The sequence below is a fragment of the Hordeum vulgare genome, chromosome 2H (assembly GCF_904849725.1).
Source record: "Hordeum vulgare subsp. vulgare chromosome 2H, MorexV3_pseudomolecules_assembly, whole genome shotgun sequence".
In the NCBI taxonomy this organism is placed as follows: Eukaryota; Viridiplantae; Streptophyta; class Magnoliopsida; order Poales; family Poaceae; genus Hordeum; species Hordeum vulgare.
Genome location: NC_058519.1, coordinates 607,053,206 through 607,075,062, shown reverse-complemented (window position 1 = coordinate 607,075,062; position 21,857 = coordinate 607,053,206). Strand labels below are relative to the sequence as shown.

General features: G+C 43.1%; 1 pseudogene; it reads right to left on the bottom strand.

Moving 5' to 3' along the window:
* Positions 1-903: 903 nt before the first annotated feature.
* Positions 904-14,927, bottom strand: LOC123428736 (annotated as a pseudogene).
* Positions 14,928-21,857: the final 6,930 nt, after the last annotated feature.

Sequence of the window (21,857 nt, the reverse complement as noted above, 5' to 3'; positions counted from 1 at the left end):
CTGCCTATATCCAGAAAATATTGGAGAAATTCAATATGGACAAATCCTATCCATCTAAAACTCCTATGGTGGTTCGATCTCTAGACGTAGAGAAAGACCCGTTCAGACCAAGGGATGATGGAGAAGAGGTGTTGGGACCTGAAGTTCCATATCTCAGTGCTGTTGGAGCGCTTATGTATCTTGCAAATTGCACAAGACCTGATATTGCATTTGCAGTGAATCTACTGGCTTGACACAGCGCAGCTCCCACCAAACGACATTGGTCTGGAGTAAAGAATATCTTTCGATATCTCCAAGGCACAAAGGATCTTGGCCTATTTTTTCAGTTCCAGCAAAATCTGGACTCTGATATGATTGGGTATGCAGATGCCGGTTATTTGCCTGATCCCCATAATGCCAGATCTCAGACCGGTTTTGTGTTCCTACATGGTGGTACAGCTATATCATGGAAGTCTTCCAAACAGACTCTAGTGGCTACATCTATCAATCATTCTGAAATAATTTCATTATTTGAAGCATCATGTGAATGTGTATGGCTTCGCAGAATGATAAACCACATACAACAGTCATGTGGAATTGGTTCTATTGAATCACCCACCATTATCTATGGGGATAATGCGGCATGTGTTGCACAGTTGCAGACAGGATATATCAAGAGCAATATCACTAAGCATATTTCTCCTAAATGGTTTTTCCCCCACAATCTTCAGAAAAGCGGGGAAATAAGCATTCTGCAAGTCAAATCATGTGACAGCCTTGCTGATTTGTTTACTAAGTCTCTACCAAACTCAACATTCCAGAAATATGTTCACGGAATTGGTATGCGACGACTTAGAGACTTGCAGGCAAGAGGGGGAGTTTCTTCTTGAGATATCCTTGTTCAAATAACATCACATTGTGCTATCTCTTTGTGAGTTTACATTTCAGGTTCACATCAAAGTCTTTATGAAAAACTTTTGAAGAAGAGTTTTTGAGATGATAAAGCTTCCCGAACAATCATGAAGATAACTCCACATGGTCAAGTATAGATTAGGGGGAGTGTTAAAACTAATTATGTAATTAGGGGAAAATCTCCCCTTCCCAACCGTCAAGCGGTTCCTCCCGCAACGACGGTTCTCTCTCTTTTCTTCTTGGAACCGACACATCCCTTTGGATGATCGCGTCTCCTCCCGTTGTATAAAATGGCAGATCCCTGTCATCATTGAATGAAGAATCTCATTTTCTTCAAACACTCTCAACCCCACCTCAATCTGCTTCTCCGGCTATCGCCCCGTCGCCGATGACGTTCACGGAATCCCCTTTCAAAACATCCAATCTAGCCAATGACGCCACACTTATGCACAGTCAGTTGCAAAACATCCAAGGCAGCATGCATCCAACCAAAACATCACAGTGACGGGTAATACGAAACAAGTTTCTCCAATCCAGCCAACGGTTTGCAGGTGGGCAACTGCACCATGGGCGACAGCTACAGCTACAGCCTACACTCATACAGCGGCTCACTTCTTGCCACGGCCTTTGGGTTTCTTCGGTTTCTTCTTGTTCTTCTTCTGAGCCCACTTCTTTGTGGCCGCTTCTTCCTTCACCGATTCCGCCACGTTGCCCAAACATCCGGCCGGCCCATCTGCCCCGTCATTTTGAGGCTGGACGACGGCTGCGGCATCGTTCCTTGTGCCATCTTCTATTGTCGACGTCCTTGCGGAGCGCAGGAAGCTGACGATCGTCTGCAGTTTGTTCTCGCCATCTTGCCACATTGAGTATAGATCCTCCACAGTCAGGCAAGCTGTCTTCTCCGTACTGCGCAAATGGCAAATTTTCACAAGAATTCAGTATCACCAGAGTAATGTTTTACAAGATGTTACTCTTACCTGTCTATCTGTAACACAATTAAGAAATTTAGAGCTGGACTAATTTAGAATTTGCGTACCTGGCAGAAAGTTCTTCGAATTCACTGCAGATGTGCCTGACCTCTTCCCGCAATTCTGCATCAGCCAGCCATGGAACGGCACTCCTAAGGAATTGAATAATGAACCTTGCATCTTTCTGCAGAAGATTAGCTTTTAGAATCACTTGGCAGCTGCGAAGCAAAGGGGCAAAGTAAACAATATCAAAACAAGCATTGTAACATGTGAATGTCACCTGGCCTTCCTTGTTGACCTGAAAAGTTTCAACCATCTCCCAGAAGGCAGTACTCTCATCGGTTAAATCTATCTCTCCAGTACTCTCCGCCTTGGTATCATGTACAGCCTTAGGAACGTTTCCAGCAACATTGCACAATTTGTTGCCATCAGATTTTTCTGGCAGTGTAGCTTCTTGCTTTACAGAACTTGCTTCTTCAGGATAAAGAATAGCCATTATCTTCGGAACATCATACAAATCCTCCTTGCTAATCATATCAGCATTTATGTTCTCACAGATTGCTGGGCCTTTGGGCGAACCCATAACGACCATACGATCTCCGATTGCAGCAAGTGCATCAGCAACCACTCTTATGATGTTTCTTGGTGTGTGATGCCTCATTTTCAAAGCATTAATCTTCTGAGAGAACTCCCGAGGTAAATCCTCGAAGACTCTATGCTCCAGAAGAGTATTTGTGACCATAGAATAGGAAATCCCCAGATCAGGAGTTAGGATCAGTGGATAAAGTGTGACCACTAGTTTCAGGAGGACTTCAGTATATGAACTACTAGGAGTTGAAGCAGTCTCCTGAGTTGAAGTCCTCCGGACCCACTCCCAAAGCATTTTCTTGTCTGTCAAGATATTCATAATTGTCTGAAATATGAAACGGCCTGATTCAAATATCGTATGATCAAGATCGTAATCTGGTCTTGCCAGGCAGGTTTCAAGGTAAACCTTGCTGGTGCGGCACTCCAGCATATTGACCAACTGAGATTTCGTGAAGTACACACAACCTTTCTGTAGCAGGTGTGCTGAAGACAAAAAACCAAGGCACTCCATCAGACCCACATAGCATATTGGGGATATGTAGTCCAGTTCATCCCTCCAGACCACCCTATTGAAGGTAAAATCAAGAGCAAGCCTGAAGTTCGAGATCAAGGAGGTATCGACACCAGTATCAAGAAATCTCTTCAAACATCGATAAAAATCTGCCCACCCAGAACCGTTGTCTAGGTACTGTGGCAGCCTTGAAATTAGTGCATCGTCCAATCGTGCTGCATGGAGCAGAAGTATGGTTGTCCTCCCAATATGCCCATAAGTCAATTTTCTATTTGTTGGTTGAATATTTGCACCAAGGGAATCAGCAATCGAACCATGAGTCAATTTTCTATTTGTTGGTTGAAGATTTGCACCAAGGGAATCAGCAAACAAACCATATGAAGCTGGTGAGTCAAGTATATGCAAGAGGCTCCTCCTTGCCCCATCTCTCCAGACAAGAAAATTTAACTCAAAGAAGCGTCGCTCCCAGAGAACAGAGAAGCTTCTTAACTTCATTGTAATTTTCGGCATACTGAACTCTGGTTCTTCCAGAAAGTTAGCAATCTCCTTTACAATAAGGATGGTTCTTACCAAGGAATATGAAGATGCTGGCTTTGGAGAAATTCGAGCAATGGACTCCAACTTCTTAAGTACAGTTAATCCAACAGAAGACAACTCATTCATCAAGAAAGACTGGGCACATGAATGATACTGAAGGACATCCAGCCAACATCTGTTGCCATCTTGCTGCAAAGAATTTCTGCTTGCGTTCGAGAGCCAACATGAGTTCATGTTTAGCACAACATATCGGCCATCTTCACCATCTTTCCTCAACCCAAAGTACTTAGTGCAAAGGTCTTCATACTCATTTAATTCTGGACCATCAGTATGGCGAAGATGAGATAGTACTTTGATTATAATTGACTTCCAGTGATTCCAGGCATACGCTAGGGTTTCAGGTGATATCTGGTTACAGGCCACCATAGCATTACAGCTACTTTTATCTTCAGATCCTGGCCCTAATTCCAAATTGTATCCAGAGACTTGAGACTGAAGATGAAGATGAAGAATTGAACGCGAAGCAATGAATTCAGCAAACAAGTTTACAGATCTTCTGCCGTCAAGAAAAGTGCAATTTAAACTGGCAAGAGACTTGTTCATATCTGACAGTGCATCAGCTTGCAGGCAAACAAAGCAATAGAAGTCCTCGGAGACCTTTTTTGCCATTTCTTTGGTTCTTACAAGCAACTGTTCCTTCTCTGGATAACTTTTGGGAGGCCACCCTCTACTATTTGAAGACCAAAAGGAATCTGCAATGATATGGAGGAGGAGAAGCCCCGTTGCATCCTCAATCTGATATGCCTTCTCAAGCATGTCTACCTCCCGTATGATATGTCCTTTATGCTTTGCTATTCCGGCAGCTTCAAGGAAATGACCTCTATCCACCTCTAAGCTAAACAGTTCTTCAAGAAAATTCTTGGACTTCAAGAATGCCCGTACATGATCCATATCACTGAATGCCCTAACAAAAGGCATCATATGCTTTATGTCACCACGGTCGGAATAATGTTGAGCACAACTTTCAAGATACACCTTTCTAATAGCAAAAACCTCCAACGATTTTGGATTCTCAAGCAAATGTTCCTCCTCCAACTGTTGCAGGAACTGCAAGCCAAGATTGTATAGTTTTCCTTTCGAGCACATTGATAAACACTTGGTGTAACATTTAGCTTTGAAGAACATTTCAGCTGCCTCTGACCAACACTCAGTCATAGCAAAACAATCACCTGCATCCTCAAGCCTGGAAGGACCACATTTTTGCATATAGACCATACCTAGGGAATCGAAAGGAAAATAATGCTTAGTGTGATGTATAGACTATCCATATGAAAGATAAAAAACATGCATACATGCATAAATGTTTAAAAAATTAAAGGTGTTCACATGTACAGTCACTCTTCAGGAACAACTTACTAAAAAACGATATGCAATGATAAATCTCAGAAGTAGTGGATACAGCTTGAAAACTATATGTGGAGAGTGAGCAGACCTGCTTTTTTGTAGTCGCCTAATTTGATATAACAGGTAGCATCTTTCTCATGCATGCCTATGGACTCGTAGATTTCCGATACTTTTTGCATTGGAGCCTTGCCATTCTCCAAATTTGAGGACGTGACACGTTCAGCGATTGCTACAAGTCCGGCTGCCCTCGCCCACTTCTCTCTGTATGCATCACCAGCTTTTTCGAAACACATAATAGCCATTTCAAATTGCCCCTAATTGAATAACTATAAGAAAAAACGAATGCACAGTTACAGTACAGTAAAATTGTTTCCTGTACTATGTGGATAGACCAGCCTTTTCAGATATGGAATAACAACATAAAATTGAAAGTGTGTATGCACAATTACACCTCTAAACAGAATTTAGGTGCATAGGCCAATTGTCAGACAAAAAAAGGGCCCGTGAATTTCATGAAAATAAAAAGGTCCAAACGTATAATGCATGGCAAGGTAAACTGGCTTAAAGATCACTAACCTTGGTTCCCCGTAGTGTCCAATCATCAGTACTGCTTCCTGTCTGCATTGCTTGAATGAGGGAAGGATCAAGTAATCTAACCTCTACAAGACACAACTTTTTCCAATAGTCAAACATTGGTCGACAGTAATCATCTGTATTCTCACATATCCAAAGTCTTTGCCTTGTGCGTGTGATTGCAACATAGAGTTGCTTCAGCTCTGAGCAGAGAAGATGATGTTTGCTTCTGTCGAAATCCGGATGAGAGATCTCCTCAGATTGTGCTATAATTAATTTATCTTTCATGTAGCTGTACAGCACTCTCCATTTGTTCTTCAAAGGCGATGAGCCGAAAAAGTTGTACAGCAGCACATCCTACACCATGCCTTTATAGTCAGTAAGAATACTCAAAATCTTAAAAGTTGAAACATGGAATTTTACAATTAATTGTTTTTGCAAAATGAACACAGATAGTGAATTTAGATGCTCATACCTGGAACTCAAGGCCCTTGCATTCAACGATAGTCAAAACAAGAGCCTGTTTGCCAACAAGATCAACAATTTGTTTTTTGGTAGCATCATCACGAACTAATATGACTTGCTCGGCACCAAACCCTTGCGTGTTACCATGCTTACTTTTGATTTCTGCAAATATAGTCATAATTGCACTTTCATCATTATCAGACTCCAGCAGCACGGGTGCTTCTCCATATACAAGTCCAGTCTCTGGATTAAGCTTGTCAACACTTGTCGGGAAAAAGAAGTAAAGAAGGCTCATGATACTTTGTGCCATGTGAAGGATCCCACAATGTGTGCGGAAATTTTGACTAAGTTGGAACATATCAGAGATCTGGACTTGTTTTCCATGTTGAAGGCCCTGATTAAACGCCTCGGTTTCTGAGAGAAATGCAGTATAGAAAAGTGAACGGATATCTTCAAACCTGAAATCGATACCCCTTGCTATAGTCTGTGCAGTGTCACCAGCAAAAAGGAAGCCTTCCTTAAAATTCCTACAGACATACTTAAGAAGTGCAATCTGTGTCATGGTTAGATCCTGCACCTCATCTATGTATACAAAATCTACCAGATCTCCACTGTAGCCCTCGGATACAAGACTGATGTGAAGACTATTGACAAAATCTGACAAATCAAACTCTCTGGCAGTGGATTTCATACTCTCATAAGTATTGAAAATATTATAAATCCTATCTCTCTTCTCACTGTTCAGAGATGAAGATCTTTTATTTGAGAGCATCAGATAATCTTGTCTTCCAAGCTTGCCAATATAAGGGTTGCTTGCTTGATATCTACCCTTTATATGAGAAATTATTTCAGTGAAGACAGTGGATGCATCAAGATTCTTTGTCAGGTCTGCATTAAAATGAGGCCAATAGGAAGCAGCAAATTTCTCATAGGTAACTTCCTTTGATTCAATAAAATTTTGTATCGCCCGGGAGTTTGAATGCCGTCTATCAATGCTAGACTTCAGTTCACCATAAAAAACATCAAAAAATGATATCCGGAATGTTCCATCAAGCATCATCAAGAATTTTCGATATGTTATAGTAAGAGGATAGTGCTCACGAGGCAGATTGCTAAACTTGTCAGGTATTTCTGTAAACTCTTCCTGGTCATCAAAGATGTCGTGCATATGAAGAATACTAGGCTGATCAGAGACATCACCAGAGCCAAACCTATAAAAAATATTGAGATAACTTATAACTCGTAAAACAATCAAAGTGGATATTATTCAGAGAGTGTAAATTTCGAAAACAAAAAAGGGAGAGTCTCTCAGTTGGCTATTCGTGCGAGTGCAAGCCACCCACAAGGGCTAATTCCCATAGGTATATTGTTTTCTATAATTATTAAAGTATATAAAGAGAAAATGTAATTCAGTTTTATAAAACCACTAACACTTGAAAAGGGCATAACAAAGGAAGAATCTAAAAATTTGAAGCTTGCAAATAAAAAATTGTCATAACTACAATAAAATGGAGAGAGTACAGTTAGAATTTAGCTTGAGCCAACTTGCACACATATTCCTGTCGACTTTAAATATATTTAAAAACATGTAAACTTCTAGATAGGGCGCTAGTTCAACCAACTTACTTTCTGAGTCCGGAAATGTGATTCTTTATGGCTGAACACAACTTTGGGCTTACAGTTATAAACACTTGTTTCACAAAACTTTCTCCTATGTCCTTCAGTGGCATAATATTTTTCTCATCCACCCCAGATAAATCAGCTCCATCCAAATTTAGACCTTGGGATGCAATCAATGAGTGTTGCTCTTTTTGAATCAGTTTCATTGTCAATACAGTGGTTTTTCCGGTGCCTGACCTCCCAAGTATAAAACTAGTGAGCGGGAATTGGATTATCATCTTCTCTTCATCAGTCAGTTCAAAAGGGATATCAATTTCAGAACCATCAGCAGCTGTCAGCAAATGTTTTGCCACTCCAGATGATAACGAGTAGAATTTCATCAGCAAGAAGCTTTCGCGAACTTTTGAATTTTCCATAGCATATGATGTATCCACTAGATCAAGCTCTTCCTGGGCATCAACTCTGCAATCCTTCTTATAGCGTATAATATCATGTTCAACATCCCAAATCATAGGAACCTCCAGTTTACTGCAATCCACCAAAAAAGGAGGCAAAAAATAAGAAGAATGTCGACAAGCAGCCAATTCATTTTCAAGTATCAAAGGTAAAAGAATCCTAGTAACCAAGAATAGCCCAATAACAATGAACAATGCACATTCTTTTTAGAAAAGGAGGATTACCCCCGACCTCTGCATCTGGACGATGCATACAGCCATAATAAACAATGAACAATGCACATACCCGAGTGTCTGCACTCTTCTGCAGTGATCCATGTAATCATCTGTGTACATGAAAAAAAGATTCTCGAGACGTTGAATGGTTCTAGCAACATGTTGTTGTGACAGTAGCTCCCAAATTCTTATCAACTGGATATACCTTCCTTCACTTTTCTCCACGTCAGTACTCCAAATAAGATAAAGGTCCCTGATCTTGTATACTTTTGCAAGATGGGAAACACCAGGTATATCTAAGTTCCTAACTGTTGTCCTCCAACCATCACCAAGTTTGATAAGATTTTAGAGTATTTCCCTCCTGAGTTGTGATGATTTTAGCTTGGTGAAAGACTTTCTAAACTCGTCGCTAACAATGACCTGTTGAATTTACGAGTACAAAAAATAGAGTCTGAGAAAGAATGAATCAAAAATATATCAACAAGTACACAAAGAAACAGTCTGAAAAATAACGAATTCAAGAATATATTAACAGATATGTTCTTTAAAGAGAAAGTTAGGAGATTCACAAGATGGTCTGTAATCTATAGACATACCATACGGTCTGTAATCTAGACATACAATACTGGAAAGTAGCACATGTCCCGGCAAATCTTAATTACAAACAGCATAACAGAGACAAGCAAACCACATGGATGGTTCCAACAAGTACGCCCTGACATATTTGTTCATGAACATACAAAAATCCACATGTTATAAAGGAACTATATGTTCAATAAACCCAGTAGTACCCCCTGAAAACAAGTATGAGTCTTATATCAGACTAATATGCATACATGTGGTTTGCATTCCAGTACACTAGATGCACATGACCGAACCAACTAATTTTTTTTCTCAATCATGCTTCCAAACAATGCTACAAAATGGCGCAAAATTTGCAGCCACCCAAGGTGAAGCCAGGCCAGCCAACAGAGAAAATAGCTGCACAACCTAAACTACTAACAAAACGCTAGTGAAGAAAGGCACACATAGAGGGAGCACATGAAAGTATAGTCAAGTCAAACTGACTAAACATCACTATGTTACTTACCTTCCATCTGGTATTGCTGAAAACAGACGAATCAGCATTAAGAAGATCCTCAAGTTCATCAAGCTCTTTCTTTACTTGCACAACCAACTTACATAAGGCCGCATCATTAGTGGCATTGAAAACACATTTACGTCTTCGAGCATCAGAAACAAGGTCTGCCCAGACAGTTCCACTTTTGTACAGTGTATGAGCATTACCAACAATCCAAAGACAGTGCCTGCATCAATAAATCATCCATTAGATGAATTATATTATCAATCTGACATACTTTAAACAGTACCCAAACGAAGTCCTGGAAAAAAATGCTCACTTTGCTCTGGTAAGAGCAACGTTTGTTCTTTGGTGATCAGCAAGAAACCCAACAACTCCATTTCCATTGGATCTAACCGTTGATAATATTATTATATCATCCTCTTCTCCTTGAAAACCATCAATAGACTTGACGCGCACACAAAAGCCATCGCATGTGTCGTATTTTTTGCCAAGTCTAGTTCCAATTGCATCGACTTGAGAACTATATGGAGAGACGACACCAATGCTCAGTGCTTTGCCTGTACTTTTCCAACCTGCAGAAAAAACTAAACTGTTAAAGACTTTACTGGTCTTTTGGGGTCGATGTTGCACAAGGCTAGGAAGAGAATTTTCTTTGGAAAACTGAAAACTGAAGTTGGTTCCGTATCAGCTTACAATTAACTTTTTCGAAACAAATACCAAAAAGCAAGAAGTGAGTACATGTGGTGGCCAATAACTCTAATAGAGCTATGTTTCATCTTCCATGTCATCTACTTAGTGTTCTCAATTTTCTCAATAAAAATGTAACATTATCTATTAAATAGAGAAGTAGATGACAGTGGACTTGCTGACAGATATATGTAGGGAATTGAATTTTCATAAATGCAGATTGATGGAGTTAACAAATCGCAATATATACACAGCTAACAAACTGGATTGTTGAAGTATTGCAGTGATCACCTTTCTATCAATGAAGGTTATGTAACATGTAATACAAGAAAGGAAGACTATAAGCTTCTAAAGATGCCATGTTGTATCAGCAAAGTCACTTAATACAGAAGCAATTTAATAGTAACTACCAAGGACATAAAGGTAGGAATAGGGGTATACTAAGGTTAAAAGAAAAGAGGGTTCAGCTTAGACATACATTTGAAGATGGTTTGGATGAGGTGCAGAACAACAGCAACTTCAACCATGTTTCGTCGACTGTTTCCTGTGCCCTCTTTGTCTTCCCTTCCATCCATGACATTTATAAGAGTGTAGCTGCCAAATGGGAGGCCTGTATAATCCTTGTTATAGCTAGGAGAAAGGACATTTGAACCATCTAAAATCTTCCTCTCATAAAACTGAGCATTTGGAAACAGGCTAATGCAAGGATTCATGCGATACTGTATATTCAGCAAAAGTTTATCGAATTTCAGTGTAACCAATCTCCCAAAAAGACTTGTACCAAAGCCAGCTTCTTTGCATACCTACATATAAACAGTGAAAGGTAAGAACTATGATTAGAATGACGAGATCTAGCTTTTTCCCAAATGAAATGCAAAAAGTAAGTTATCATGAACCAATCTCCTGGAAAGAAATTCTCCCTCCGGTCCTTTTTACTCCGCGTATTAGATTTCGGTCAAGTCAAACTTTGCAAAGTTTGACCAAATTTATATTAAAAAATATTAATATCTACAATACCAAATATATACATTATGAAACTACTTTTCGTAATGAATCTAACAATATTGATTTGGCATGGTGAATGTTCATAATTTTTTCTATAAGTTTAGTCAAAGTAGAGATACTTTGACTTCGGACAAAACTTATATGCAGACTAAAAAGGACCAGAGGGAGTACCAAATACCCCAAAAAGACTTGTACCAAATCCAGCTTCTTTTTTAGCTATTTGAACAGTTGTATTGACCATGTTATCCATCCGACTTATCCGATGCAGATATTTCTATGTTTGGTCAGTTTTGATGTTTATAGTCTAAATCTTCACTGAATTTACAATATAAAAAACATTGTAAGGTAAAATAGTTTTTTGTTATTTTATGTTAGACAAAACGTGCATTGCTGTATACAGATAAGCCAATAGCAAAAACAAATTTGCACCAGTTTATTATCAGAAGTTGATAGTGTAGAGAACTGAACTGATGACTATGGAATGACAGTATGACACCATATAGTATAAAGAGGGTAAGGCGAAACTTACTTTACTTTTAACCATTGCACTCAGCTGACAGTCATCTCCTACCAAAACAACATGCTTCAACCAATGCAAACGTAGTGGGATCACCAACTCACACTCCCGCACTTGAGCAGCCTCGTCAACGATTAAGACATCAAGGGGTGCAATCTTCATGTGATGCAACCGATAAGAGCTGGAGGTAGTACAGAAAAGAAGTGTAGCATTGCGCATGCAGTAGCTCTGGACCCAGTTTTTGTCTACTCCAGTGGGTAGACTGAGTGAGTGTTGTAGATCTTTAAGCAATTTAAGGCATGTAGATCTTGCTCCATCCAGTTCCTTCTCAATAGAAGATATAGGTTGTGCACAAACAGAGTTTTCAGTTGACAAACAACCAAGGCTCCTTTTCAAGCTGTCTTCGGTCAAGTCTATGTTGCACAGAAGGCCACCAAACTTTTGCAGCATATTAAGCAATGCAGATAAATTTATGACACTATCGTCAGAAAAGCACCTTCGGGGAAGGTGAACCCACAAATTTACTATGCATCTCTTAAGAGCTATTGCTGCCACATCAAACTGCTTCTTTGTGAAGTCCAGGAAGCTGACAGGATCACTATTCCCATCATCCTCAAGAAGCATATCGTAACGTGAAGCACAGTCATCAAAAAAGGACACCATTGAAGCTATTCTGTAATTCCATCCAGACAACGAAGAAAAGCACTCAAGAAGTTCGTCCACACGAAAATCCAAGAAAACTTCCTGAAGATCCTCGGTGATGTCCATTCTCTGCTTGTTCCCAAACAGCACGACATCTCCAAGAGAAAAAGGTAAACCATTTTCGTTAATGTGCTGGTTGAAATCCTTCAAGTTCAGAAGGAAACGATTGCAAACTCCAACGACAGCAACATTAGTAGGAGCACAAGTAAGAGTTCTGCATTTCATACACGCCAAAGCCCATAGTAGAGCACTAACAGTTTTGGTCTTTCCAGTACCTGGTGGACCCCATATAAGCTTCAAGAGGTTCATATGCCTACATCGTACAGCCGAGATCACGGATTCAATAGCATCCACTTGTGATTGATTAAGTTTAATCGAAAGTAATTTCGCGTGTACATTCTAAAATAAGTCCATATACATCCATATGTACATTCTAAAATAAGTCCATATACATCCATATGTACATTCTAAAATAAGTCCATATACATCCATATGTTTCACGCGATAACGACGGACGATGAGAGCCCCGTGAAACCACGGAAAAAACCGCCCGCCTTCACCGACGTGGATATCTTGGGTTTGGTTCGAGGGATGGGGGATAACCACGGCCCAACAAAATATCCATAGTATATGCCTCCCATGCACTTAGCCATCCGTGCAACTTGCACAATATTTTTGTTCAAAAGGATTTCACGGTCCGAACCGGAGCAAGTTGGCAGGAGTAAATTTTGACTGTTTCGTCGGTGGAGAGCGGGAAAAATTCCCACTATTTCGTCGGTGCGAGCGGGAAATAAGCCTGGGAATCTGGCCGCGCGGAAATCAGCGCAATCAGCAACAGTGTCGGCCGCGCGGAAACAGTGCCCTGGCCGCCTGCTCCCGAGGCGGCTGGGCCCACCCGGCTTTGTCGGTTACGGACAGGAGTGGGCGCGAACGGGTTCCGGCGCTGGCCGCCTCTGCCGGTGGCGGCAGGCCCCGGCCGCCAGGGGTGGTGGTGGCAGGCCCCACGGCCGCCTCGCGCGGTGGCGGCAGGTGCCACGTGCCGCCTGGCGCGCCTGCCGCCACCCGGGGTGGGGGTCTTTTTTCTCGTTTCCACTCGCAGATGGTCTCTTTTGACAATCTCACTCGACAGGGGGTCCTTTTGGACAAAAATTCGTCATGATATTACTGAGAAATATTGCATGTCTGAATTTACTCGAGTCTTCTTCCAAACCAATATCCTTTGCAACTTTAACTCTGAAACCCTTGTGGTATTCATCATCCAAAGAAACCTCACTAACCATTGCCAAGCAATATGTCACACCGTAGCGGTTAAGGTCCTCTGCAGATTCAGGTTTCGAGCTAGACAAAATGAATATATCACCATTCCTCGCCGTATATGCCTCAGTAGAAAAGCCAGCACCATTGTCCCAGAAGTCCACATTCATGAAGTATAATCCTGATTTTCCTGCTACCCCCATGGAAAGTATCTTCGACGAGGGCGCTTCATTGATGAGTTCAAGGCATGAGCATAGATCTGACCTTGTTTCTTCAATCAGTGGCGCACGATATGACTGGAGGTAGTGATCAAGTGAACTGAATTTGCAGGGAATAGCCTCAACCTACATAAAAAGATTTTAAATAAAATACAATTATAGCCAGCAAAAGATCCTTTTAATAACTGCTTGAGCACAGAAATTGCATGCAGCTAATTTTGGCACCTTCTAGAAAAAAAAAACATAATGCTATACAGCAGAACAGCGCTATGTGGTCAGTTTCATATACTGCAAGATCAATCAAGGATAAATACAGAGCACGCATAAGCTGCTCATATCACCTAGGATGTTAGATAATAGCAAAAAAGTTAAGACATAACTTGTCACAGAAAATGAACTATAATTTGTGTCACCAACATATACAACATCGCAACGTATACGTATACCTTTCACATTAGCACACCTCATCTCCAAGATCGTTTTTGAAAGCACATGTATTTATCGCGTTATATACAGCATTATTTGGAATGGGACATGCTCGATTATGCTCGATTAGACACTTGACGAATGAAACTAGCGGTGGACGCCATCACGAATCAGTCACAAGTCACAGCTCACAAAAACAAAAGGCACCGAGAAGCAACATGTGATTTATCAGAAATGCGACGAATCACCAAAATCGCAGCAAGAACCAACCAGTTCGTGACCAGCACTAGAAGCCACTAACCAATCACCGATTTTATTTTTATTTTTGATCGGAATCAATCACCGATTTAAGCACGGCTGGAAACCTAGCTAGCGCGCATATGCATGCATGCATGCATACGACTTCACCCGCCCGGAGACTGCGTACGCGCGCACAGATTCTCAAACTGGAAACCGCGCGCGGGCCGGTGAAAAACACCACCGGAGCTGGGATCCATGGAGCACGTACCCTGCCCCTGTAGAGGCCGTCGTCGTTGATGTCCCGGATGGACCAGGAGAGCACCACGTCGTCCAAATCCATGCCGCCCCTTGTCGCCGGAGACCGGGGCTGTCGCACTAGCTGTAGCTATCACCGGCCGTCCTCTCGCGCCCTGGCCGCGGGCTCACGCGCCAACGCCGGAGCGAGCAGGCGGCATTTGCGAGGAGGAAGCGGAAGGAAGGAGGGAGTCGCACGGATCAGTCAAAGGCTGCTGCGAGCGACTGCGGTGTGTGGAGAAAAGCAGGAGCGGTGGACGCCTCGACGGGACGTGGGCGCGCAGAAATCTTTCGCTTCTGGGAGAAAGATGCTACGGGGGGCTAGGCTTTTGGGTTCTGCTGGTACTGGTATTGGTACTGGTACTGGTACTAGGGGAGGCTGAGGGAGTGATCAATGCGACGCTTGGGAATCGGCACTTTGCTCACGGGGAAGGTAAACCGCGGTGAATGGACAGGTGCACGGTGCGCGTAGTGGCTCCGGTTTTACGGAGCTGGCTGGTGGAGTACGGTAAATTCGTGGCGGTAAAAATACCGGTAGTATTTGTTTAAAATGAAGGGAAAAAATACAGGTACTAAAACGTGACGTCAGTCATCTCATAAATAAAGGTCTCGACAGGCCCGTGGGTTCGTCTCTCCTCTCTCTCGATCATCTTATAAATAAAGAAGGTCTTGACAGGCCCGTGGGTTCGTCTCTCCTCTGTCTCGAGCATCTTATAAATAAAGAAGGTCTTGACAGGCCCGTGGGTTCGTCTCTCCTCTGTCTCGAGCTCGATGGCCGGTGGTGGGGAGGGGAATCCCGGTGCTCCGTTCTGGTTAGTAGTTTAAGTTTAGGGTTTCTTAGTCTTTGTAAGTACGACGCTAGGACGGATGGTGACGTTTCTTCGAATTTATCTTTCGCGCTTTGATTCTTTCTAGGTTCATCTGTCTGGACGTTGTTCAGTGTATATTTCCGTTGTTTTCTTCAAGCAGTGATGTTAGGTTTTCTTGTCACGTGGTCAGATTTGATGTCAGATGGTTCAGATCTATGCAATAACTTAATAGTGACGACTACATCTTCCCGGCTGTCATCGACAAGGTTAAGTCGGCTTACGATAGGGGAGTGACGACATTGATGCATCGGCGGCTCATTTCGGTGGCAGTAGTAGTTGTTTGGTGGTCTCAAAATCTTGATGTAATTTTTATTATGTTTGAGATATTTTGTACTTTAGGTATTTTTTGAAAAATAAAATTTGGTCTTGACTAGCGAGTCAATAATGGTCCTCCTTTTTCTATCACCCCGAGCAGCGAATGAAGGGGGGGGGGGGATCAATGACATGTCTCAAATATATCTATAATTTTTTAATTATATAATATTATTATATCATCATTTTTGTATACTTTTATAGTATATCATTTTATGGGCCTATTAATGTAGTGTTCAATGTCAGTTTCTATTTTTTGCTTGTTTTTAGTCTCATGGGAAATCAATATCTATGGAGGTCAAAATACATTGCCCATTTAGCATGATTTTTTGGGGGCAACGAGAAACAATGAAAGCTTCGGTGGAGTCAAGACGAGTCACGAGGGCGGCACACAAACATGTGGCGTGGCATGGGGGCGGTCGTGCCCCACGTCCATGTGGGGCCCATAGATACCACCTTGAACTATTTTCACTGACATAAATCCCTATAAATACCGACCATCCGTCGTGCCTCCAAAAGAATTTTATCGTCTCCGCAAACCTTCATTCCGAAGAGTTCCCTTCTACAACATGTTTCAGAGCCCTGGCAGAGGGGAAAGCCATTACCGAAAGCCTTTGAAGCGGCGTTCACTCGTCCAAATAAACCTCAACCGGATTAGGGGCTAATGATGGGGTCACGTACTAGTGGTAGGGTCATGGAACAGACATCCAGGGCCCACTTGTCGGTGTCAAAATCGGCAGATCTCGAGTAGGGGGTCGGAACTGTGGATCTTGGATCGATGGGTAACAAGGGGCAAAGGAGACGATGTTTACCCAGGTTCGGGCCCTCTTAATGGAGGTAAAACCTTAAGTCCTGATCTTGTTGTACTAATGAAGTAGTACAAAGTACAAAGTTGATCTATCTCGAGATCAGATGATGTGGTCTAAACCCTAATTGTGATGGTCGTAAGTCCCATCTGAACTACAACCCTGTGACAGCCCGAGACCGACGCCCCAGAAGATTCCCCTTTATTTCCGTTTCCGTCGTGTGATTAGTTTTATTTGTTGCATCATTTATTTTGCATCGTCGCATCATGCATGGCATCTTGCATCGTCTGTCGCATGTGGTGCTTCGAGTGCTCTCCGAGTCTTAGGGCGATAGGAACTCCCCTCCTCTCTTCTCTTTGATTTTGTTTTGGGGTTGTGTAAAGTTTCCGTTTTAACCCTTTTTAAAAAAAGAGCGTCTTCTTTTAAAAAAAACCTTTATTTAAATGTGGGGGCAACCCCTTGGGTTTTTCTTTATTTTCTCCTTTCGTTTTATTTTCAAACCGTCTCATTTTATTTTCTCTTTTAAAGGGCTTTTATTTTATCCTTTAAATAAAAGAGGTTTTATTTTATTCTTCAAAAGGGTTTTAATTTTTAATTCTTTAAAAGGTTTTATTTTACTCTTCGAAAAGGTTTCATTTTTATTTGTTTAAAATGCCCAATCTAATTTTATGGATTGGGGTATAATTTTCAAAGGAGCAAAAGCATTTTTTTTATTTTTTTATATTAAAAGTTCTTCTTTGTTTAAGATTTTTTTCTGTTTTAAAAGAAAACAAAAGACCAAAGGGGGAGGGCCCAGGCCAAGGCCCAGGACTCCCCTTGCCCTAGCGAACAGCCCCGCCAGCCCCATCTCCTCGTTCCCGAGCGCCGTAGCTCCGCCCCGTGCTCGTCCCCGATCCCCTTGCCTCGATCCCCTCTGTCCCCAGCGCCGCTCCTCCCTCCCCTTGCCGCACCGACCTCGCCATGGCCTCGCCTCGCCCCTCGCGCACCCCTCAGGCGCCCCGCGTCGCGCCACCTCGCAACTCCCCTGCGCGCCGCCAGCCCCGCGCTTCGCCGCCTGCAGCACGCCGCCATGCGTCAGGTCCCCTCGACCTTGCCTCTTCCCCGCCGCGCTCAACCCCGTTCCCTGCGTACCGCCGCGCCGTCGGCCCGTGCCTCGCCGTCCCCGTGCTCTCCATGACCGCCGTTCCCCTGCCGATTTGCTGCTGCTGTGAATGTTGCTGCTGCGCTAAGCTGCTGCGTTGCATGCTGCCGAAGCTGTTGGATCCTGCTGCTGCCTGCTAGTGCTGATGCATAGGCTTGCCTGCGTGAGGTTGCTATCCCGTTTTGCTTTGCTTGCCCGCTGTGCTGGCTGCGGACGGTTGCTGTTGCTGTTGCCTGCATGGCGCTGCTGCTCTTGCTGCTTGTGTGCGTGTTCCTGTTGCTGTTGATAGCTGGAGCTGCTATGTTTGCCCGATGCTTGCTTGCTTTGCTGTTGCGGGCTACTGCTTGGAGATGCTCATGCTGGTGCTTGCTGCTGGCCGAGCTTGCTAGCTTTGCTTTGCTGCTTGCCTGCAGATGATGTTGTCGTCGCTTGCTAGTAGCTGTTGTCGAGCTTAGTGTTTGCTGCTAGGTGTAGTTGCTAGTTGCTAGGCTTGCTGATAGATGCTAGCGATGTCGTAGCTGTTGTAGTCGTGTTGCCGCTGTCGCTGGTTGGCGTCGCCGCGTGCACCATCCCCGCCTGCCGTGAGTCTCGACAAATTCGCGAGTACAACGACATCCCCGACGACCTTGGAAACGAGTTCGACTACGGACGCCGAAGACCGTGAACCATGACGCCGAGAGAACGACTACCGTCGACAAGACGAGTACGACTACTTCCACGACTTCCTCGACGACCATTGTTCCCCTTCACCGAACCGAACCCCTCCGAATTGCACGCCTCGAAGGTATACCGGTGGAACATTGTCGTGACCGTGTGCATGTGATGTATGAATGTATGTTTTGCGTCATATGTTGCCGTAGCACGTTGTCTCACTTTTGTTGTGCCCCGACACATGGAACCCGATATACGGGATCACCGCATTCTTATTTAGCGTTCCCGCACACGCTTCCAGATCGTGGCACCGATATCTCATTGAGTATCGGGATAGGTACGTTGCCGTGGCATCGTTTCCGTCTTGCCGACACAGTTTCCCTTTCGCTCGTCCTGGCGACACCTGCTTCTCTCCCTTCTTGCCGTGGTTGAACTTGCATGCATAACGCATTCATGGCATATAATCGTGTGTTGCATGTTTCTTCTGCCGTAGCTCCGATCTATGTTTCGCGTGTTACCCGACTAGGATGTCATGTAGGATCATCGCTCACCCCTTGCCATGTTAACAACATTTAATATTGCATGTTAAATAATCGGGAGTGAACTAATAATTAAACGTGGAGTTTCGTCGATATGCAACCCGTTGCATATCGAGCTTCATTTAATGTGTAGAGTTTGCGTGAGGTGAATTGTCATGCCATCCCTTGCATCATTGAACTGATCGTGCATCATATTAGGTTGTGCATCATGTTGTGCATCGTGTGGTGAATATCTCTGTTGATGTTTGTTTCCGGTTTGCTCCGTTCCGATAGAGTTCCGCAAGCGTGTCGGAAAGTGAGGAACCGTTCGACTACGTTGGTTCGTCTGCTTCACGAAGTCATTCTTCTTCCAAGCGGGATCTCAGGCAAGATGACCATTTCCCCAGATACCATTACTATCATTGCCATGCTAGTTTTACCGCTTCTATCGTTTATGTCTCGTTGCCTACCACATGTTTACATATCAGCCTCTCAACAATGCCATGATAACCTTCAACCTCTTCGACCTAGCAAACCACTGATTGGCCATGTTACCGCTTGCTTACCCTGTTGTTAGCGTTGCTAGTTGCAGGTGTAGTTGCTTCCATGTGATAACATGGGTCCCTTGTCATATCACCATATATTAATGCTATTAAATTTAATGGACCTATATACTTGGTAAAAGGTGGAAGGCTCGGCCTTTCTAGCGTGGTGTTTTGTTCCACCTTTCCCCCCTTAGTTTCGGCTACCGATGTTATGTTCCATAAACGAGCGCTCCTAACACGATCGGGGTTGTTATGGGGACCCCCTTGATAATTCGTTTTAGATTAAAGCTGGTCTGGCAAGGCCAACTTTGGTACTACATTTGCCTAATAACTAATGAACTGCATAGGGAGTAATTAACCCAAGGAAATTTAATCAACCCCCGGGCCAGTGCTCCTCATGAGTGTTGGTCCACCCACCTAGCAGTCGGTGGTGCCACCACGGGGCAACTCGAGGTTTGGTTCCCGTCCACTTTGCATAGACGGTGTGTCCTGAGAACGAGATACGCGGCTCCTATCGGGTTCGTCGACACACCGGGTGGCCTTGCTGGATTAGTTTTACCTTTGACGGAATATCTTGTGCATCGGGATTCCGGTGATGCTTTGGGTAATCTTAGAGTTGAGGTTTTCCACTAGGGAATCCGACGAGATCGCGAGCTTCGTGATTGAGGATTTCTATGCGGCTTGTGGTAATTTGTGATGGACTAGTTGGAGCACCCCTGTAGGGTTAAATCTTTTCGGAAAGCCGTGCCCGCGGTTATGTGGCAACGTGGAAACTTTGTTTAACACTGGTTCTAGATAACTTGAAGTTAATTAATTAAAATATGCCAACTGTGTGCGTAACCGTGACTGTCTCTTTCGTGAGTTCCTTCTCCGATCGAGGACACGGTGGGGTTATGTCTGACGTAGGTAGGTGTTCAGGATCATTCATTTGATCATCAATAGTTCACGTCCGTTATGCGTAGATCTTCCCCCTCTTATTTCTTGTACTCGTAAGTTAGCCACTAGATATATATGCTTAGCCGCTGCTGCAACCTCACCACTTAACCATGCCTCACCCATTAAGCTTTGCTAGTCTTGATACCTTTGGAAATGAGATTGCTGAGTCCCCTGTGGCTCACAGATTACTACATCACCATTTGCAGGTACAGGTAAAGGTTACTTGACGCGAGCGTGTTGATTGTTCATTTGGAGTTGCTTCTTATTCTTCTTCTTCTTCATCGATCTAGGATGGGTTCCAGGCCGGCAACCTGGGATAGCAAGGATGTACGTCATTCTTCTTTTCTCATTTATTTTCGTCCGTAGTCGGACCTTGCTCTTATTCATGATGATTATGTATTGTACTGCTGTGACTCTGATGTAGCTTGTGGCGAGTGTAAGCCAATTCTATATATATATCTCATCTTTTCAGTACATGTACTTGTAACGATATCCATTATTGCGACACGACGAGATGCGCTTCTATCCCTGACAAGGCCTTCATGCCAAATTGAGATAGGGTCGCATCTTGGGCGTGACAAGTTGGTATCAGAGTAGTACCGACCTAGGAGCCCCTTGATTGATCGAACTTGGCCGAGTCGAGTCTAGTGAAAAACTACTGTGAGTCTAGTTATATATCAAAGAGTAGGATTCTTTTTTCTCCTCTTCTATGCTCTGGTGAGGAATCTTGTCGTAATAATTTAATTCTACTCCTCTTCTCACTCAATTTTTTTTTGCATCACGCGGATATTTTTGGAATCTATATGATGCCGATGTGACGGAGTTCTATCTTGGTGCCTCCTATCTGCTTTGAGTTTCAGGGGAGTTGAGCTCCAGGGGATTCTTGAGCACTTCGTTATCATTCAGGTTTCTTAGTATCTCAGAACGAAGGATGTTATTAATTGCTTCAATACTAGTAGTGGCGAGATAACCCCGATGTCCCCAGTACCGGTGCAAATTGTTCGGGAGTACTGCCATACTTTGTATCATTGTGATCACGAGGGTGTGTTGTAGATGAAGGTCCGAGATTCTGGTTGTGTGTTGACGGATGTGATACAAGTGACAGGTTAGTATAGGATTTGTGTAATATTACTCCTTGTATCCGTGTACCAGATTGCATGACCAGAAATTTCGGGAATTCTTAGGTGGGAATTCAAGTAGTTACTTATAGGACGATCTTCCAACAAATTTGTATTGCTTCGATGTCAAGTGGTGATTTCAGATCTTTTCTAAGTTGTGTTCTCATATTTCTATGGGAGTATTAATCCTTTTGCTCAAATCAGATTGTCATGTCAATTCCTTTCGACCGGAGTTGTCATGTTAATTCTTTTCCAACCGGTGTGCTTCTCTTCAAGTGAACTCCATCCGCTCCAAATTTTTTTTTT